This window comes from Hyperolius riggenbachi, chromosome 5 (genome assembly GCF_040937935.1).
Source record: "Hyperolius riggenbachi isolate aHypRig1 chromosome 5, aHypRig1.pri, whole genome shotgun sequence".
Taxonomy (NCBI): Eukaryota; Metazoa; Chordata; class Amphibia; order Anura; family Hyperoliidae; genus Hyperolius; species Hyperolius riggenbachi.
This window is the reverse complement of record NC_090650.1, coordinates 393042426-393065448: the sequence shown is the minus strand read 5'-3', so window position 1 is coordinate 393065448 and position 23023 is coordinate 393042426. Positions and strand designations below refer to the sequence as shown.

Genomic DNA, 23023 nt, shown 5'->3' with positions numbered 1-23023 from the left:
TGAGAGGGGCAGACCACTGTCTTCAATTAGCATTATTAGTATCTTTATCAGTAAAGAGAAGCAAAGATAATAAACACACATTGCTAGAATCTTTAACCCCTTACCATCATATCAACAAGATTCTTTCAGCAAGGTGATAAACTATAAACTGAGGAGTTGATAGCATCTCCCCTTTGCAGAGACATAGTCTAGCCCTCTGGGAGCTCAGTATTAGATACATTTTGTATCCAACACTGACGCCAAAACTGACGGAGGATGTTACAGCTGAGAGGAACAGCTGTGTGAGGAATCAAATTGCTCCTAGTACTTGCCCTAATGTGTGCTACAGCATACAGCATTTAAAAATAAATGCATACATCGATAGTATTCCTTTAAGGATTAAACTTTTTTTTTATATGTATTTCATGAGGGACTCTGGACGAGCTGCAGAGATCTACAGCTCAGGTGGGGTAATCTGTCCATAGGACAACTATTAGTCATGCACTGTACAAAGTTGGCTCTTATGGAAGAGTGACAAGAAGAAAGCCATTGTTAACAGAAAAGCATAAGAAGTCCCGGTTGTAGTTTGCCACAAGCCATGTGGGGGACACAGCAAACATGTGTAAGAAGGTGCTTTGGTCAGATGAGAACAAAATGGAACTTTTTGGCCAAAATGCAAAACGCTATGTGTGGCAGAAAACGAACACTGCACATCACTCAGAACACATCATCCCCACTGTCAAATATGGTGGTGGCAGCATCATGCTCTGGGGTTTCTTCTATTCAGCAGGGACAGGGAAGCTGGTCAAAGTTGATAGGAAGATGGATGGAGCCAAATACAGGGCAATTTTGGAAGAAAACCTCTTGGAGTCTGCAAAAGACTTGAGACTGGGACGGAGGTTCACCTTCCAGCAGGACAACGACCCTAAACATAAAGTCAGGACAGCAATGGAATGGTTTAAAACAAAACATATCCATGTGTTAGAATGGCCCAGTCAAAGTCCAAATCTAAATCCAATCGAGAATCTGTGGCAAGATTTGAAAACTGCTGTTCACAAACGCTGTCCATCTAATCTGACTGAGCTGGAGCTGTTTTGCAAAGAAGAATGCGCACGGATTTCAGTCTCTAGATGTGCAAAGCTGGTAGAGATATACCCTAAAAGACTGGCAGCTGTAATAATTGCAGCAAAAGGTGGTTCTAAAAAGTATTGACTCAGGGAGCTGAATAATTACGCACACCCCACTTTGCAGTTATTGATTTGTAAAAAATGTTTGGAATAATGTATGATTTTCGTTCCACTTCTCACATGTACACCACTTTGTATTGGTCTTTCACGTGGAATTCCAATGAAATTGATTCAAGTTTGTGGCAGTAATGTGACAAAATGTGGAAAACTTCAAGGGGGCCGAATACTTTTGCAAGCCCCTGTATTTCCCTCCCACACCCTCCCATAGTACCCAAACTTTTTTTTTTATATGGGGGAGGGGCGAGAATTTATAGTAAAAATATAAGTCATTACCATAGAGACTGATCTTTTTTAAAACTTATGTCAATGCGGTATATTACTATTCATTTTTAATGTATGGGCTTGTAATTAGTGATGGACGCAAAAATGAAAAAATGCACCTTTATTTCCAAATATTGGTGCCATACATTGTACTAGGGAAATTTTTTAACCGTTGCAATAACCGGGACAAACGCGCAAATAAAATGTGTGGCTTTTATCCACAGTAGAACGTTTTATTTTAACACTATAATGGCCAAAAACTGAGAACTAATGCATTTTTTTTTCAGGTTATTCATGTTAAAATGCATTTAGGATAAAATCATTCTTAGCATACTGTACCTCCCAAAGAAAACCTAATTGGTGGCGAGAAAAACAAGATATAGATCATTACGCTGTGATTAGCAGTAATTAAGTTATTGGCGAAAGAAAGGGAGGAGCGCTGACAGGTAAAAATTGCTCTGGTCCACAAGGGGGAAAAACCCTCAGTCCTCAAGTGGTTAAACACAGAAGCCAAGTGCAGGGATCAGTCAGTGACATTGAATATACAGTATGTACAGTGTCAGAGCCTTAGTACAAAAAATGTTCGCTTTTTATTTAGGTCTGAACTTAAGTAGATCAGATATTTTGTGATCAGAGGTGGCGATACAAAATAATAAAATAAGGGCTGGTTCAGACGGACGTTTGGAGGCGTCATGTTCGTTGGCGTCGCGGCGGCAATGCGTTCGGGCTTTCAGCAGCGTTCGCATTGCGTTCGGATGCGGTCGCGTTTTTTCTTCCCCTAGGGGGACATTACCCATCGCGGTTAACCGCCCCTGGAAGCAACATGTAGCTTCCAGGGGCTCCTTGAACGCCAGTGAAAATCGGGACCCGAACGCGGCGTTCGTGCAAACGCGTGTAAAAGCTTGGTACAAACGCTCCCATTCACTTGAATGGGAGCGTTTAACGCCAAGCCCCAAACGCTGGCAGTAAACGCTCTGCAAGCGTCCGTCTGAACCAGCCCTAAGACAGAAAAACTGATTTTTTTTCAGCTTGTCAAAGAGTGTGCCGTAATAATTATAGGCCATAATTAGCACATTTTATCCTCAGTTAATCCTCAATTGTGCATTAATTAGGGATCTAATTAACCCGCCCCTCCCACACAGGCATTTTATGCATCCAAGCACTAATTGACTCCTTACGCTCATTTCACACAAAGGCCTCTATTCAATTCACATTGGGCCTCATCCAATTCACTTTTTCTCCCAAGTTTTCTCCTTGATGATATTTTCACATCTTATCAATAAAATGCTTTTATGTTCGGCATACACGGCTCAATTTTGCCGCTCGACTCTCCTGCTCAATTGTTTCGCCACTCGATTCCGCAGTCAATTCTCGTATATTCCACTCGCTTTTCTTATCTTTTTCCATTCACTTCAATCCGGAATCGAGCGGCGAACCGATCGGGTGGGAGATCGGACATGTCGGAAATTATCTATCAAGTTATGTTAATGGCTCAAAATCGAGCCGTGTATTCCCAGCATTGAACTGCCAGCAAGCAAAAAAATACTCAGAATTCTTGTGTCAGTACTTTTCCACCAGTTTTTTTTGTACTGAAAAGGTAATTAAACAGAAAATCAAAAATGGAGAAAAAGTGGATTGAATCAGGCCCATTTTTTCCTATATTTTCTCCTAGGAGATATATTTTTATCTTATTTTTTTTAAAGTGTACTTGAGACAAGTAAAATAAAAAAAAAATTTATACATATCTGAGGCTTACTCCAGTCCCCTTCAGGCTCATTGGTCCCTTGTGTCTTCCCAAGCTGCCTGGATCTTCCGCTGGGGGCCCGGTAATTCCGCCAGTCGGCACAGGCGCAGTCTGGCCATCTGCAGTCCCCAGTAGAGCTCACTTTGCCAGGAGTGTTCTGCGACTGCGCAGTAGAATTGCGCTGGTGTAGAACGTGCATGCACAGTCCAGTATATGCAGTATAAACTGCTGGAATTACCGGAGAATCCATGCAGCATGGGTAGCCGGTAAGGAAACGATCACCCTGAAGGGTGCTGGAGGAAGCCCCAGGTATATATATGTTACTGCCTAAACCCGAAGTCTGGCCACTTCGGGTTCTAGCCAGGCAAAAATAGAAGTGTCCGTCTCACTGCAGCCAATGTCAGAAATGAATTAAGCAATGTGACAAATGAAGCCGGCTCCTCCCGCTGCCTCCCTTCTATCCACACGTGGCCCTCAGAGTCGTTCGTAGCAGCTGGGAAGCAGAGCGGGAAGGCTGCAGACAATGCTTCTGCCAGCACCCGATCTGCAGGAACGATCAGTAGGATTCCCTGTCACTACAAGCGACTCTGGGACACACACACACACGTGTCCCCGTCTGCCAGAGCTGAATAGGAGGCGAGCAGCGGGAGGAGCCGGCTTCATTTGTCACATTGTCACAAACACTGGTCCACATGACAGCCCAGGGGTCCCAGGTCTCTCTCACTCACTGGGGCCCCCAAACCACCATGCGACACCTAGAGGGAAGTGCGGGCAAGCCCTGGACCTCTCACCTCCTGGGAACTCACCCCACCACCTCTAAACTGAATGCCAACTGCAACAAACACAATTGCTAACTTCCAGTCAGAGCAATATCCTGCCTCTATCTGGCCAGCAGACGCTTGTCAGCCAATCAGGTGCACTGTCATACACCCTTTGCCTGCTGTACCATACCTAGCAGGAATTACATAGATTAGCATTCAGGTGGGAGGCTTCGGTTGGACGCAATCGTGAATTGCGTCGTTTAACGCACCTGTCAACCGCATCGTAGAAGCTGCAAAAAATAAAAGAAAAAAAAGGTCCAGGGCTTGCCCGCACTTCCCTCTAGGTGTCGCATGGTGGTTTGGGGGCCCCAGTGAGTGAGAGAGACCTGGGGCCCCTGGGCTGTCATGTGGACCAGTGTTTGTGATTTTAAATTTTATTTTTTGCAGCTTCTACGATGCGGTTGACAGGTGAGTGGTTAGGGAGGGGACCGTGTGGGAGATGTGCCTACACGGGGCGTCCCTGTTAAACGACGCAATTCACGATTGCGTCCAACCGAAGCCTCCCACCTGAATGCTAGATTAATTCATTGTGATGAGTAGTGATAAAGTTATTGGCAAATGAATGGGAGGTGAAAGTTGCTCAGATGCAAAAAATAAACAACCCTGTGGGCTGAAGTGGTTAAACTAACTTTTCAGCATTTTACATTTGAAAAGGTACCCACAGGTTGGAGAAAAAGTACCATCAAAATTATTTTGAGTATTTTGTTGCTTGCTGGTGGCTTAACCAGCCGGGCGGTATGGACGAGCTCAGCTCGTCCATCACCTCCGGAGGCTGCCGCTCAGGCCCTGCTGTGCCGATTTTCTTCAAATAAAGAGCAGCACACGCAGCCAGCACTTTGCCAGCCGAGTGTGCTGCCTGATCGCCGCCGCTCTGCGGCGATCCGCCGCGAGCAGCGGCGAAAGAGGGTCCCCCCAGCCGCCTGAGCCCAGCGTAGCCGTAACAAAAAGTTCCGGCCAGAGCTAAGGGCTGGATCGGAGGCGGCTGACGTCAGGACGTCGGCTGACGTCCATGACGTCACTCCGCTCGTCGCTACGGCGACGATGTAAGCAAAACAAGGAAGGCCGCTCATTGCGGCCTTCCTTGTTTATTCTGGGCGCCGGAGGCGATCGGAAGAACGCCTCCGGAGTGCCCTCTAGTGGGCTTTCATGCAGCCAACTTTCAGTTGGCTGCATGAAATAGTTTTTTTTTTATTTCAAAAAAACCCTCCCGCAGCCGCCCTGGCGATCTTAATAGAACGCCAGGGTGGTTAAAAGGCATTTTATGACAGGTTGTGAAAATATCACCTAGGCGAAAACTCTGTTGCATTGCAATGGACAATATCATCGCATCGTAAGGCAATGACATACCTATTGGGCGTTCACATTGAGTGCGGTTCTGACCCAGTAACACACAGCATGGCGTGGGCTAACCAGGTAATGCGTGCGTTTTCATTGTACTGTATAGTTGCACCGCAACATCTAACAATCGGTGCAACTTTACGGCATGCAACCTGCACTACTAGACTGTAACTGTCTGTTATCCTATCAGGAAGGTGTATGAAAAGTCTCCAGCCAGCTATGATTATTTAGGCAAGTGAAATGATTCAGAGTATCCTTCCTTCCAATTAAGGCAACTGACCACACTGCTATCCTGGCTACCCTGTAGGGTTAATTTTGGTGGCAGAAGTGTGAAAGTGGGCGTCTCCTCGTCCAATTAAAAATTACAGCGAAAGACGTTTCTCACACTGCATCAGTACTGATCTGTGTTTTATAGGGCTGACAATATGCAATTATTTCACAGAGATAATGAGAGGTTCAACATCTGGGGAACGAGGAATATGATTACCTGTCACACCAAGCTGCAATTTACATGAAGTGCTGAATTACCGAAACAAGCATGTCACTCAATGCGGCTGCCTCTGAGGGGATGACAGGACGTCACAGCTCAGCACTGCAGCCTCAGCTGAAACAATACAGGAGACACCACACACACACACACACACACACACACACACACACACACACACACACACACACACACACACACACACACACACACATACAGTCACACACACACACACACACACACACACACACACACACACACACACACACACACACACACACACACACACACACACACACACACACACACACACACACACACTATTATAGCCCTAATTCAGGTACAGTTCTATAAAAACATTTGAAACAACACTGCATTACATTATTATTATTTTGTATTTATACAGCACCGACATCTTCTGCAGCGCTGTACAGAGTATATTGTCTTGTCACTTAACTGGCCCTCAGAGGAGCTTACAATCTAATCCCTACCATAGTAATACCAACTTATGTATAGTGTAGTGTATGTATATTGTAGTCTATGGCCAATTTTCTGGGGAAGCCAATTAACATATCTGTATGTTTTTGGCATGTGGGAAGAAACAGGAGTGCCTGGAAGAACCCCAGGCAGAGACGGGGAGAATATATAAACTCTGTGCAGAGACTGCCCTGGCTGGGATTCGAACCAGGGACCCAGTGCTGCAAGAGCACTAACCACAACACTACCTACTAACCACTAACTACCACTAACTGTGCTACCTATTATTTGTAAGAAGTATTTTTTTTGTGCAAAGGTAAAAAAAAAAAAAAAAGTAAAAGTCAAAATAAACTAAGAAGATAAATGATTGTGCATTTTGTCCTACTCCTAAACAGGACTCTCCTAGAATCCCAGTTTCAACTGAACAATGCAGACTTTTTAAATTGTAAATTGTAATTTAATCTATAGTGAAAATAATGTGATAAATAAAAAAAATGCTTATTTTTTTCTTTTTACTGTATTCAGTTATAAATTATTTAGTCAGTGTTTGCCCATTATAAAATCTTTCCATATCTTGATTTACATTCTGAAATCACTATATTTAGCCCAGTCAGGTGCAGCTCTGAGGAATGTTTCTGAGAGTTCCAAAGCCAGTGAAAATAATACCTGACCTCCTTAGAAAGCTCTGCGTGGAGAATCCCGCATAACTACACAGCACAGGATAAGCATCACTGGCGCTACATACCAAGATAAAGCAATATAAACAGTGGGATGCGAAAGTTTGGGCAACCTTGTTAATTGTCGTGATTTTCCTATATAATTCGTTGGTTGTTACGATAAAAAATGTCAGTTAAGTATATCATATAGGAGACACACACAGTGATATTTGAGAAGTGAAATTAAGTTTATTGGATTTACAGAAAGTGTGCAACAATTGTTTAAACAAAATTAGGCAGGTGCATAAATGTGGGCACTGTTGTCATTTTATTGATTCCAAAACCTTTAGAACTAATTATTGGAACTCAAATTGGCTTGGTAAGCTCAGTGACCCCTGACCTACATACACAGGTGGATCCAGTTATGAGAAAGTATTTAAGAGGAGTCAATTGTAAGTTTCCCTCCTCTTTTAATTTTTTCTGAAGAGTAGCAACATAGGGGTCTCAAAACAACTCTCAAATGACCTGAAGACAAAGATTGTTCAAAATCATGATTTAGGGGAAGGATACAGAAAGCTGTCTCAGACATTTCAGCTGTCTGTTTCCACAGTTAGGAAGATAATGAAGAAATGGAAGACCACAGGCTCAGTTCATAGTAAGGCTTGAAGTGAAAGACCAAGAAAAATATCGGATAAACAGAAGCGACGAATGGTGAGAACAGTCAGAGTCAACCCACAGACCAGTTCCAAAGACCTACAACATCATCTTGCGGCAGATGGAGTCACTGTGCATTGTTCAACCATTCAGCGTACTTTACACAAGGAGATGCTGTATGTGAGATTGATGCAGAGGGAGCCTTTTCTACGCCCACAGCACAAACAGAGCCGTTTGAGGTATGATGAAGCCCATTTGGACAAGCCAGCTTCATTTTGGAATAAGGTGCTGTGGACTATAATAATAATAATCAGAACATTTATATAGCGCTTTTCTCCTCTCGGACTCAAAGCGCTCAAGAGCTGCAGCCACTGGGACGCGCTCAGGAGGCCACCCTACAGTGTTAGGGAGTCTTGCCTTGAACTCCTTACTGAATAGGTACTGACCCTAGCCAGGATTCGAACGCTGGTCTCCCGTGTCAAAGGCAGGACTGATGAAACTAAAATTTAATTATTTGGGCATAACAAGGGGCATTATGCATGGAGGAAAAAAACAACACAGCATTCCAAGAAAAACCGGTAGTGCGTGGCCTCAGGCGCGGCGGCAGTGGAGACGCAAATGTGGAAGAGCGGATGAGGACGTCCATGTATGATATGTGCATATCTTTTTTACAATTGTGAGTGCAACCTTATGATTTTATCTTTTTACAATAAACGGTATTATGCTATGGAACCTCTCTTTTGAGTTTTTAAGGAGACAGTTGGCTTGGTGAGAATCCATTGATGCAGTACATCTTGAACGCAGTTGCTGGTCTGTAGTCGGTCAGCCAATCAATCTGGTGAGCGCTATATGTATCAGCGGTGTGGGGTGCATGCTGATAGCACACACACGAAGGGTGTCTTTGGCTGTGTAAACTTCACTGGTGGAGGAAGTTGTTTGGAAAGCTGTCTGTAAGCAGGATTACGCTATGTCCTTTCCCTTGTTTGTTTGAGACGTATACAGGGGGAAGTTGCCGAGGAAAACTGCTGTGTGGATATTAATGAAGCGTGTTTGCTGATGTTTACATATATCAGCCTCTGGACATCGGTGAGAGTATATTATTGTACACTGGCCCTGCTCTATGTAATTGGGATGTGGAATGAAGCACGGACACAACTGAACTGATATATTTGAATCCTGGACTGTGCAGATGGAATTTTGTGTATTAGAGTCCAACATTAGAGGACATTGATAAGATAGGACTTGTATTATTTATGTTTATAGGTGGGGACGCTTCATAACAGCCTCACCTGCCATATTACATATTACACATACTGTATACAATCTGTGCCACTTAGTGGGAGCGCTGTACGCATACAAAAAGGCCAAAATATGGTGGTGGTTCCATCATGCTGTGGGGCTGTGTGGCCAGTGCAGGGACTGGGAATTTTGTCAATGTTGAGGGACGCATGGATTCCACTCAGTATGAGCAGATTTTGGAGCCCAATGTCCAGGAATCAGTGACAAAGCTAAAGCTGCGCCGGGGCTGGATCTTTCAACAAGGCAATGACCCAAAACACTGCTCAAAATCTACTAAGGCATTCATGCAGAAGAACAAGTACCACATTTTGGACGGGCCATCTCAGTCCCCAGACCTGAATATAATTGAAAATCTGTGGTGTGAGTTAAAGAGAGCTGTCCATGCTCGGAAGCCATCAAACCTGAATGAACTGGAGATGTTTTGTAATGAGGAATGGTCCAAAATACCTTCAACCAGAATCCAGACTCTCATTGGAACCTACAGGAAGCGTTTAGAAGCTGTAATTTCTGCAAAAGAAGGATTTACTAAATATTGATTTCATTTCTTTTTTGTGGTGCCCAAATGTATGCACCTGCCTAATTTTATTTAAACAGTTATTGCACACTTTCTGTAAATCCAATAAACTTCATTTCACTTCTCAAATATCACTGTGTCTGTCTCCTATATGATATATTTAACTGACATTTTTTATCGTAACAACCAACGATTTATACAGGAAAATCATGACGATTAACAAGGTTGCCCAAACTTTCGCATCCCACTGTACATAAATGAAGTGGTTCTGACGTGGAAACCAGGAAAACTACTATACAAGTGAGTACCCTAAATAAATCTACTAAATTCTGCTATATGTCACTACAGTGCCTCTTTAAGGAACTGATCTTTTGTAGATACTGATCTGTTGCATGTGTACAGCATCTTTGTGTGCAGCATCTTGCAAAGATATTATCTGATGGGGAGTTCAGCTCAATAGAATAGGCTGTGTAGGTGTGGCTCTCATACTACATGGAAGGGGGTATAATTGGTCTGTGATTTTTCATTTTACAAAGACTTTTATCTGATGTGTGTACCCACCTTTAGGCCTCTTTTCCACAAGCAGTTGAACTGCGTGCTCAGCAAGCAGTTACCAGGCAGCAGTGAACAGTTACCAGGGAACGGGGAGCAGTTACCAGACAGCAGCAAGCAGTTGAGAGAGTTTGAGAGGCATTTCACTGCCTATCAACTGTCCATGGAAAAGAGGTTCAAATATTTTACCACACATTTGACCCCTCCGTCAAAAAGTACAAATGCAATCTCTTTGTAAAAACCATGCAATGCATGCGGTCAGTATAGATAAAATCATGATCGAGGTCCTTAAAGGGAACCAGAGAGGATCAAATATACATACCTGGGGCTTCCTCCAGCCCCATATGCACGGATCGCTCCCACGCCGCCGTCCTCCGCTGCCTGGAACCGCCGATACCGTGTCCCGTCATTACCGCGAGTCGGCCAGCGGACGCGTCCAATTCTCCGCATCACAGTGGGCTCCCTCCATACAGGTACGCGTGCGGCTGTCTACTGCGCAGCCGCATGTGTACGGGTATGGAGGGAGCCCCTGTTATGTGGACAATTGGCCGCGTCCGCCGGAAGTGACTAGCCCGGTACCGGCGGATCCAGGAAGCGGAGGACAGAGGCGTGGGAGCGATTCAGGCTTATGGGGCTGGAAGAATGTATGAAATATTTTCCTTTTTTCACCCCCCATTCCTCTCTGGTTCCCTTTAATGTCGCTAAAATCTCTGTCTGTATGCTGCTGAACTGTATGCTGGAAGAAGCCCCAGGTATGTATGAAATATTTTCCTTTTTTCACCCCCCATTCCTCTCTGGTTCCCTTTAATGTCGCTAAAATCTCTGTCTGTATGCTGCTGAACTTGGGTTTTAACAATTCAAGTGCAGGAACTTCGGGGTCAGGACTTTTAAGCTGATATGGAAACAAAAAGGATGGAGGATGGAGGCCTCTGTAAAGTCACACCTACCTAATTACAGTAAAAATGAGATTCAATTCTGCCGGGGCATTTTTATATGCAAAATAAACCAGCTCCCTCCAATATTCCACAGTTAGGGCTTGTTCACACTTTATTTTTTTTTAGCGCTGATGTTTTTAAAAATCGCCTTAAAAGCGCTAGTGTAATGTCGGCTCATGTGAGTGTTCTCACATAAGCGGTGAGCTTTCTATCCAATCGCAAACATTGGCTTCTGAGCATGCGTGCCCACGTTCATGTCACCAGGCTCGTACTGCGCAGTGTGCTTCCAATGACGTGGGTGCGTTCGAGTGCAGACACTTGCATGAGCCCATGCATGTGTAGAAACGACAACCCGCCGATAGGTCGCCAATACTTACAGGCGGCCAGTGGCACACCGGGGAGGACCCGAGCTGCGGCGAGGGACCCAATGACCTACTAGGTGCTGAAAGAAGCCCCAGGTAAGTAAAGAGAGATTTGTTTCTTCGCCTTGGGAGTCCTTTAAGGCAGAGATAACACTTGTATCTGCAGGTGCATTTTATCTGTGGTGCATTTTAAGTCATGTGGATTTTTACAGTAGCCATTGATTGCAATAAGAAAACACAAATGAGTTGTGCAGAAAGGTAATGCAGCTTCTTTTGAACGCTGTGCAGAATCACAGACGCCTTCTGAAAAGGCAGCGGCACCATATACAATCATTACATGGGTTTTCTAACTGCGTCAAAATGCTGCAGTATTTCTCAAGTGTAACCCTAAACGGATAATTTAGGCTGTCTCTTATACTGCATAGAAGTGGTAAGATTGTACAACAATAATTGAACCTTTATGCCTGGTACACACCATGCAATTTCCCATCAGATAGACGGGTTTAATTGATTATTTCCAACAGGTCTTATCGGATTTCCGAGGGTAAAGGGGTCCATGCACTGGTCGATTTCAGCCATCGATCGATTCTATGGAATTGATCAAAATATCGATTCTATCAAATCTATCAATCGATTTGAGGCCGATTTTGATTGATTTGATCTGACAGGATGGAAAATCTAGGTCGATCTGCTGCTGGCAGCAGATCGCTGGTCGATAGAGTTGCATTGGATCTAATGGTCCATTAATGCATTTAGATCGATTTCCAATAGATTTCATCTGTTCCTAGTGTGTGGCACACATCAGATAGATTCCTGTCACATTCGACTTTACAGGCATCTGACTGAATTTTCTGCAAATCTATAAGTGTATGGCCACTTTTAGTGTGGGCAAGGGGTCCGGGGCCCCTGGCCATCGTGTGAACCACTTTTAGTGTGGGCAAGTGGCAGATAAGTTGAGGGAAGGTGTTCCAGAGGAGGGGAGAGGATCTGGAGAAGTCTTGAAAGCGGGAGGGAGAAGAGGTGGCCAGAGAGGAAGACAGGAGAATATTGTTAGTAGAGCGGAGATTGCAGAGATTCTGAATGGGGCTACAGCTGCAAGAAGAAGGGGAGGCAGGACACAAAAAGGAGGTGTTTGAAGACCATTTATAGCATCTAGACAAGTACCGTATGTTTTAACACTTTCTTCCCCCTCAGGCTTACTTTAGTACTTGAGAGCATACATACAGAAAGTCAAGGTCTAAAATTGACAACAATTGTTTGGCATTAACCAGGTGGAAACTGATTATTGTCCCACAAACACAATGTCACCCAATCAAAGAGAGAAATATTTAGGCTGAAAGATTATATAAGTTCCAGTAAGTTTAATTAAGGAGGGGAAAAGTCTGCAATTAAACAATCACATAAAGTACAAGCAAAACACCCCCAGCTTTGTGTATTGTTCAGTGGCGAAACCCAACATGTAATTAAAAAGTAAGCTTATGTTGACGGAAATAGAACAGGTTTTCACTGAGACAATGACAGCGATGTTGGATGAGGCCTTGCAGAGCAGGAAGTGTCCTCGGTGGTTGTCATATCATAACTGTACAGGTGGTCATTATCCCACTATTTACACCTAAAGTCAAATGCGGCCTGTAAGGATCCTTTTTAAGTTTGTTTACATTGTATGCGTCGCTGCATGTGAACGCACTGCCCATACAATCTTCACATCCCTGCATTGTAAGGGACCAGGTTATAGCTCAATGCACTTTCTACAACGTGTTTCTGGATAACGTGTATGGCAACAAGCACATTAAAGCAATTCTCTACACAGGCCTTCCAAACAAAGACCTGCACCGCCTGCAATAAGTACAGAATGCTGCTGCAAGGTTGTTAACAAGCCAACCCCGCCATTGCCACATAACAACCCTTCGCTCACTCCACTGGCTACTGATAAAATGGAAAATTCTGTTTGGCTTATTGACATTCAAAGCCTTGCACAATCTGGGCCCTGGACACCTGAAGGACTGCATCACACTACACAATCTTAGGTCAAAGGGATCTGATAACTTGGTCACCACCAGAATCCACCTAAAACCTTTAGAGACAGAGGTTTCTGTCATGCTGCCCCTACTCTTCGGAACTCCCTGCCACACCCAATCAGGACATCTCCATCCCTGGAAGCATTTAAGTCTAAACTGAAAAGCCACCTGTTCAGTCTGGCATTTATAAACACCTATTTCCTCTGTAAGGGCTAATTTCTACAAGCAGTTGATCTGTGTGCTCAGCAAGCAGTTAGCAGTCAGCAGTGAGCGGTTACCAGGCATCACCAAGCAGTTGCCAGGCAGCAGCAAGCAGTTTTGAGAGTTTGAGAGGCATTTCACTGCCTATCAACTGCTCATGGAAAAGGGACCTAAAGGTCCTTTATATGAACAGCTGCAGATCAACGGAAGACTCGATCAAGGTCATTAAGTTTGCTGACGACACCACCATTGTCGGCCTTGTCACCAAAGGATAATGTCCAGGTATACCGTTGGAGAGAATATGCCACTGGTGCAAAATGAACAGGCTGGTACTCAACACTGCCAAAACTGTTGAGCTGATCATTGACTTTAGGAAATCTGCCCCCACCCCACCTCCAATCTATGTCGATGGTACTGAGGTGGCTAGAGTATCATGTGCCCGCCTCCTGGGCACTACCATCTCCAGGGATCTCGGCTGGAAGTCAAACATCAATGCTACCCAGCGGAAAGCCCAGCTAAGACTCTTCTTCCTCCGTCAACTGAGGAAGTTCGGTATGGCCCAAGAGATTTTGACTAGTTTCTATTCTGCCACCATTGAATTGATCCTCTGCTCTTCCATCTTAATCTGGTATTCTGGTGCCATCCCGGGCGACAGGCACAAACTTCAAAGGGTTATCAGGTTGGCGAAGAGGATAATTGGGAGATCCCTGCCATCACTTGCCCTCCTAAACAACAGCAGACTGGGGGCTAGAGCGCTGAGGATTGCCACGACCCCTCTCAACCAGGTCACCACTTCTTCGACCCACTGCCATCGGGCTGGAGGCTCCGGGCCATTTCCACCAAGACCTCCTGACACAGGAACTCATTTTTTTTCCCTCGGCTGTCAGCCTCTTGAACCTCCGACCTGCCCACAAGACTAACTGATTGGATCTTTCATATCACTTATGAGAACTGCTTTGTATGATATTACTGTGTGTTTCTTGTTTTACTTTTCCTTCTACTCTTGAGCATTGTACTGTGCCAAACCCAATTCCAGGCAGGACCCAGACATGATTTGCAAAATAAACGATTCTGATTCTTATCACGAGCACCCCCGATCCCCTGGTGTCCAGTGAGGAGGAGCCCAGCTGAATGAATTAACAGCAGGCTCTGTAGGTGAAGCTCCTGCACTGTAGCTACAGCTAATGAAACTTCTCCAAACCATGAATTTTAAAATCCATTTACATGTAACCATGTCAATAGGAACTACATCTCCCAGCATGCATAGCACGGACAGGGACATATGAAAACTCTGCGGGCACCAGCTTATTCTGCGGAAGGGGAGATTAGCTTACATCCTGCTTTAAAGAATAATCATAACGGTTTCTGCTGTAATAAATCTTATCTCAGTCAGTTTGGCTCTATTTGGTACATTGCCAACAAAAGAACGCTTGTCATTTCCCCTTCCACATTCCTGCTCCTCACTGATTGGCTGAGGGCAGCTCAGTGTCAAGCTGCTGAAATCTGATCTATACTGTGCTCACATGTTTACAAAGCAAACTAGATATGACAGTGCAGTTTCTAGGAGAAAAAAAGTGTCAGGGAGGAAATGACACTAGGATTGGCTTTCGTCAGAAGCAACAAAGATGGAAAATGCTTGAAACAGTTTTCTCTTTATTGACTATATAAAATTCACTGAAATCAAAACGTGGACAGTGCAATACAAGTAGAAAAGAGTGTCTGTGAGTGCGTGTTTTCTCCCTGGGATAGGCCCCATTTACATGATACAATTTTTTGTGCAATTCGATCGAATTCGATTGATCGATTAAATCCGACATGTCTGATTGGGATTCGATTGGTAGAGCGATCGATTTGCCACACAATCGAATCAAAACCCGATTGACATGTCTGATTTAATCGATCAATCATATTCTATCCAATCGAATAGCACAAAAAAATTTGTATCGTGTAGATGGGGCTTTAGATCACTAACTTTCTCACTAAAACAGTGATTAGGTGTGTCGCCGTTTTATTGATCATCTGATGGCATCTGACAGTACAATGGAAGAACGCCATAGGGTACAATGAAGGATAGTGGTGTTTCTTTTATCAAATCCCTTCTTTGCCAGTTTGTCACCGATACACGGCCAAAATGAAAGTTGATGCGCCATGTACAGCTGATTTCTCTGCTGTGATGTAACAGCTGTGGCAGGCAATGGTAAGGAAGCTGCAGATCACCAATGTAGGGAAATTACAGTACAGCAATAACAGCACTGATCACCAACACAGTAAATATAATCACACTTTTATAAATCTGACATCGTAAAAGTGGTGACCGGATATCTGTGATTGCCACTTCAGGCCTTCACTGATTACTTTATGAGGCTGGATTCACACAATACTGGATGCATAATGGTGCATTCACAGCGTATCCTCTCAGGATACTGCATCCTCTGCATCCCACCTGCAGCAGTCTGATCAGCGGTGCCAGCAGCGGAGGTGACAAAAGGCAGGCGAGTATAATAAGTGAAATTTAAGTGGCCACCAGCCTAGTGAGAATGGACGTTGTCCGTTACATAGGCTTCCATTGATTCTGTCGGTATCCACTGCGTCGGTGATCTGTATCTGGTATTATTGCCTCCTGCATGACCTTGCGTTCCACTCATCGGAACGCTTTGAATAGGATCCATTCGCTTATGTGCCGATCCATTCCGATAAGCTGAATATTCTTATGGCCAGTGTGAGCCCAGCCTAACAGGTAAATACGGCATTCCACAAGACGAGTTATGTCCCAGACAACTTCCACAACTCAGACAGTTAATCTATACAACAAGCAATATTATGCAAAGTCCATATGTTCTGGTGTAATAGAGTGATAAAGTGCACATGCCAGCCTCCCCCAGAGTCAGCCCCTACACAATGGCTGTGCCACCTCTTCACCTGTGCCCCCTTCCCCCCCCCCACACACACACACTGGCTGCGCCCCCTCTACTCCTGTGCCCCCCACACACTGGCTGTGTGTTAGGACTTCTCTTCAGTCCCTGTTGACCCTCCCACGAAGGAAGAGACGTTCCCCAGTAGTGGAGTCTAGGTGACCACGGGTCTTCACCCACACTCCCTTGAGGGGGGTGCAGGACCACACCCCCAGGAGGGGGATGTGGAGCTTAGCTGCCTAGTGCCCTACCAGGTCACTACTGGGATAGTCTCAGCGAGTGGTCAGGAGAACAGGAGACACTCTTAATGGAGTAGGCGGAGTCCAAGGTAAGTTAAAGGTCCGGAGGCGGGTAGCAATCAAGCAGAAGTCGGGGTCACAATCCAAGGGTCGAGGCAGGCGGCAATCAGGCAGAAGTCGGGGTCACAATCCAAGGGTCGAGGCAGGCGGCAAACAAGCAGAAGTCGGGGTCACTATCCAAGGGTCGAGGCAGGCGGCAATCAGGCAGAAGTCGGGGTCACACTCCAAGGGTCGAGGCAGGAGATCAATCAATAGGCATAAACAGGAACCACAGGTAACCGGAACGGCACACTAGCTGATCAGAAAGAGCAGCACTGCAGTCAAGGGCAGTGCTGCTTATATAGGGACAATTGGCGCCGAAATTAACGCCCTGCGCATGCGCAGGACGTGCGCAACCCTTCTGCGCATGCGCGCGCACTTCTCTGCGTGCGCGCGCACGTGGGTTCGCGCACACGCGGGTGCGCGCATGCGCGGTGCCCTAGGTGCTGCGCGCGCAGCGTTCTGCGTGCGTGCGCATTCCACCACACACACCGACGAGCAGGAAGTGAGCACAAGAGGCCCAGTGAACCCCCGCGCGTGCGCACAGCAGGACGCGCACGGGGATGCCCGGAGGAACGTCTATGGTGAGTGTAACACTGTGCCTCCTCTACACCTATGCCCCCCACACGACACAATAGCTGTTCCCCCTCTACACCCTCCTCCCTCACACACACTCTCTGTGCCCCTTCACACCGGCTGTGCCCCCTCTACTCCTGTGCCCCCCCACACACAGTGGTTGTGCCCACTCTACCCTTGTGCCCCAACCCCCATACACACACACTGGCTGTGCCTCCTCTACACCTGTGCCCCCTAAACACACACACTGGCTGTGTCTCCTCTACACCTGTGCCCCCCACACACACACACTGGATGTGCCCCCTCAACATCTGTGCACCCCCACACACTGGCAAGAAACTCTGACATGAAACTTCTGCATTCTTCCCCAGAATCCCCACCAACAAGTGTAGAAGGGGATGCCCCCCCCCCCCCTCTGTATCCCCACAATGGCAGTGCCCCAACACTGGCTGTGCCCCTTTTACACCTGTGTAACCCCCCCGCCACACAAACATTGGATGTGCCCCCTCTGTACCCCACACATTGGCACTGCCCCAACGCTGGCTGTGCCCCCTCTGCACCTGTTGGTGGGAAGAATGCAGAAGTTTCATGCCAGAGATTGCAGCCACCCTCCCGCACCAGCTCCCCTCTAGCCTGCTTCTTGCCAGCGATCTATTCATTGTTCCCACGGCTTAGCACGGAGTCTCCTCCTCTGGCTGCCTGTCATCGCCTCCTCCCAACCCAGCACAGCACGATCCAGCCCCGGATCCCGGCCACAGCTTACCTGTGCACGCCCGGCCACGGAGCTCGTATCCTCCAACGGCTGCAAACCAGCAATTCTTCTTCTTCCCAGAAATAATGCCCGAATCCCTTCCAGCCTTCCTGCGCCCGCCCGCACCGATCTCCCTCCTCGGCGGCGAACCTGTCTGTGAAGTTCCAGAAGTTGTAATGCCGCCTGTGATTGGCCGCCCCGGCCACCCTCCTGCCCCCCTCCCGGCTGCTCGCTGTACTTTCACTACTGATTGGCCCTGTGATTTACAGCTCAGTTTATGGGAGGATAACAATCGATTATATGGATTTATTGATCCCCTAAATGGCATCTCTGGCACTTGTGTGTGTTGCAGGTTTTATGTTAGATAAGCTGTTAACTAGACAGATAAGGGGCCACATCTAAATCAGCTTTTTCTACAAGTTTTCTCTTTGGTGATATTTTCATATCTTATCAACAAAATGCCACCAGCAAGCAAGAAAATACCCATAATCATTTTGACAGTACTTTTTCATCTTTTTTGGGTACATTTTAAATTGCAGAGTACTAAAAAGTTGTTTTAAAGCAGGGGTCTCAAACTCGCGGCCCGCGGGCCATTTGCGGCCCTCGATACAATATTTTGTGGCCCTCACAGGCAAAAGCTTCCTTATAGTTTGCTTCAGTGCTCCCAAGCTCCGCCGCATCCCCGCGCTAAACGAGGGCTGCAGAGCCCCCAAATTGCCCGGGGGGCAATCCGCCGGGATTCCCTGGAAGGGGCAGAGCTTTCAGCTTCAGCTCTGCCCCTCCTGACGTCAATCGCCGCACGGATCACCGCCTCTCCCCGCCCCTCTCTGTGAAAAAAGAGTGAGAGGGACAGGCAGAGGCGGCGATGCGCCGCGATTGTGAAATTCCTTATGTGGCCCAGCCTCATCCTGACTTTGCCTCCTGCGGCCCCCATGGAAATTGAGTTTGAGACCCCTGTTTTAAAGGGTGTGTGTGTGTGTGTGTGTGCGTGCATGCGTAGGTGCGCAAAGGCTTACCGCACCTCCCATGGCTCGGTGCCTTCCTGGGTTTGCCCACTCTCTATTTTCTGGTCAGCTCCCTTTGACCCAGAAATACTGTGCATGCGCAGTATGTCCTATTGGGTTGTCTGTGACTGCGCTCGCCTAGGAGAAAAAGTGGATTGCATATGACCCAAAGAATAATAAATCAGAACCAAGAAACAGTTATAGTGTGGCGCTCCCTCTAATGATATAAACAATGTGCGGGAGAAAGCAATGGAAGCTAAGGACCACTGTTCGCCTCCACACTCCCTTCAATGAGATCCGAGGAATGCTGGGACATGTGCTCCGCCAATTTTCATGGAAGGAAGAACACGACAAAACAAACGTAAAGAAGCAGAAGCGTGCACCAATGTCCTCTGACAATATCTTGCCTTTTAATCCTCCAGATCAAATCCATACAAAGGGGTGAACATCAGTATACACGTAGATATATTACATACGTACTGGTGGTGGTGGCGGTGGTCTGGTGGGTGCCCAGGGTGTGAAAAGGTCAGCGACGGCCGCTTGGTCACACTACGTTCCACATTGGAATGTGGAACGTAGCATGACCAAGCGTCCTGTTGGATGCGAAACGGCCGTCGCCGACCTTTTCACACCCTGGGCACCCACCAGACCACCGCCACCAGTACGTATGTAATATATCTACGTGTATACTGATGTTAACCAATGCCATATCCAGCAACAGAAAACCGCTGATATGCCACTAGTAAGAAATTGGAGGGAATCTTCTGTGCATTTGCTGCAGAAACAGTGCCTGCAGCTCTATTGCCCAGCCCCAGAATGATAGCATTAGCATTACATGGATGGGCAGGTCTGCTTTAAGAAGATTAAATAGGCCATCTTAAAATCTTTTCAGTTGAATAAATCTTTATCATTGCTGTATTCAGTCCTGCTGCTTACTGAAAATACCAGTGATTAGCTGGGGAGAGATACCATCTTCAGATGTCTGTAGTCATGCCATTATCTCCCTGGTCATCTGGCATTAGGTGACATCATGCACCTTGCTCTAGTCTAGTGCAGAGCATCTTTACACATGAAGGGAACTGGATTATCACGTTTGTGTTAAGCTGACCATACACATATAAGGTAGCCATAGGTGAAGATGGGCAGATTCAACCAAGAGACAGATCACTCTCTGACCGAATCTGACTGCACGTGGTCCTGAACTGGGTAAACAATGCTGTATCCTAATGTAATGATCTGACCAGTGGTGGTGAAAAATCTTGCCTGTGTATACTAACCCCCGATGCATGTGCAAAAGATCAGGACTGGTGGGATTAGGGGTGGGGTAAACACAAAAACAAAGTGCTTTAGAGATCTGGTTTGTCGAATCTCTTAATAAAGTCATGTGACACAGTTACAGTCATATGACATAGGTACAAGCACTAGATTCTCATCCGAGACCTGACAGAGTTCTCAGACAAGTTTTTTAGCATGTGTTGGGTTTACAATTGCGTTTTGGAATTGCAGCAATTTGCGCAACCATAAACATAGTAATCACGGTGTCCCTTTTCCCCCGGTGCGCTTCAATATTGGAGGCTGTTCTTATGATGGAGGTAACCTTAGGCCTAGTTCACTCTACAAATTTCAATCACAAGCGCTGAGGGCCTGAGCCCACGAACGCAGTTGTGCGCAGTTGTGTCAGCTTTTCAGCAACACATCAATGTTACAGATGCCGAAAAGCGGACAGAAGCAAACACAACTGCATTAGTGGGCTCAGGCCCTAAAGATTTCTGTGATCAATGTTTTAAGCGATTACCAGCATTTTTTGTGCAACTTGCTTTTGTTGTAAGCGTTTTGTTTTGCGATTTTCTGCGTGCAGACAAACAGAAAGTGCAATCTTTGACGTGGGACTGAATGCCTTTTAAAGTATTTTTGCTTGAAAAACTGCTGTCCTAGTGCTTTTTAAAGCGATTTGTAATTTTCCTACACCTTATATTGAAGCACAAACGCTCAGAAAATGGTGCAGGACCCACGTTTGCGATTAGAAAGAAAGCTCATCGCCCATGTGAGACCGCTCACATAGGATTTCATTACGCAAGCGCTTTTACAGTGCTTTTGAAATGCTAGCGATTAAAAGCTCAAAATGCTCATAGGCCCATATGCAATTTATTTTTTTCTCCTGAGTTTTCTCCTAGGAGATAATTTTTCATCTTCTATTTAGAATAACTTTTCAGCACTTTACAAAAGTTCCAAAATGTAGGTGGAAAAGTACTATCAAAACTATTTTAAATATTTTCTTGCTTTCTGGTGATTTAAAGGGCATTTTATTGACAAATTTAAAAATATCACTTAGGAGAAAAAGTGAATGGCATATGGGCCATAGAGTGAACCAGCCCTTATAGTAGTGTAAGTGTATATACCGGTACGCATGTAAATACGCATGTATGTCTCTAGGCATAGAGGGCAGCACTGAGCGTAGATAGATTAGCTGCAGCATTGCCAGTGCACCTGTGTAACCTCTGAACTGCCAGAAAATCAGCCAGCCTCCACTCTGCTTCCTCCTTTGTTCCACAGGAAAAGGGATATGATGTCATTGTGGTGTTTCATGGTTTCCGCACACTGCATTATTAGTGGAGCTGCTATATAGATTTATAGATGATGTATCACTGCTCTGTGCACAACGACTGTATAATGGCTCCTTCTCAGCTGTATTCTTTAGGCAGATGACATATTCATACATCGTCAGTTACTATGATACATTACTATCAGAGTGCTATTTCTACAAATAAACTCAATGGTACCTAGCTGGCAAAGCATTCTGGGCAGTGGCGACTCCAGGAATTTTTTTGAGGGGGTGCTATGCAGGTTGGAGGGGGGTGCTATGCAGGTGCTGGACCAACTTCTGGGGTAGCTGATGACCCGCGGCAAAAAATGGGTGTGGTTTTAACCTTTTCCTTCTAAACAATACTAATTGCCTGGCAGCCCTGCTGATCTATTTGGTTGCAGTAGAATTACACCAGAAACAAGCATGCAGCTAATCTTCTTAGTTCTGACAATATTGCCAGAACCCCCTGACCTGCTGCATGCTTGTTCAGGGTCTATGGTTGAAAGAATTAGAGGCAGAGGACCAGCACGGCAGCCAGGCAACTGGTATTGCTTAAAAGGAGATAAATATGGCAGCCTCAATATTATTCTCACCTCGGGTTCCATGCAACGCAAAGACAGTGGGCCCAAGTTTTGGTAAACCCTTTCCCCAAAAAATGCACATAATTGTGAGGGTTTTCTCAAGAAAATACACGTAATGTGAGCAGATTTGCCCAGAAAATATGTTCAATCATGTCGGCAGATTTGCCCAGAAAATACGTTCAACCATGTGGCAGATTTAACCAGAAAATACGTTCAATCACGTCGGCAGATTTGACCAGAAAATACGTTCCTTCACGTCGGCAGATTTGACCAGAAAATACGTTCAATCACATCGGCAGATTTGACCAGAAAATATGTTCAATGACGTCAGCAGATTTGACCAGAAAATACGTTCAAGCATGTCGGCAGATTTGACCAGAAAATACGTTCAATCACGTCGGCAGATTTGACCAGAAAATACGTTCCTTCACGTCGGCAGATTTGACCAGAAAATACGTTCAATCACATCGGCAGATTTGACCAGAAAATATGTTCAATGACGTCAGCAGATTGAACCAGAAAAAACGTTCAATCACGTTGGCAGATTTGACCAGAAAATACGTTCAATTACGTCGGCAGACTTGATCAGAAAACACTTCAATCATGTGGCATATTTAACCAGAAAACACTTCAATCATATGTGGCAGGGTTGATCAGAAAACACTTCAATCATATGTGGCAGACTTGACCAGAAAACACTTACTTCAATCATGTGTGGCAGACTTGATCAAA

The 23023-nt window shown here is 45.7% G+C and overlaps 1 protein-coding gene across 1 annotated transcript in view; it reads right to left on the bottom strand.

The window, feature by feature from the left end:
- Nucleotides 1-18284, bottom strand: part of FZD6 (frizzled class receptor 6) — a 118240-nt gene extending 99956 nt beyond the window's left edge. The window contains exon 1 of the mRNA XM_068237765.1: nt 18135-18284. The gene's annotated coding sequence lies outside the window, so the exon portion shown is untranslated. The remainder of the gene's footprint in view (nt 1-18134) is intronic.
- Between the last annotated feature and the right edge of the window lie 4739 nt (nt 18285-23023).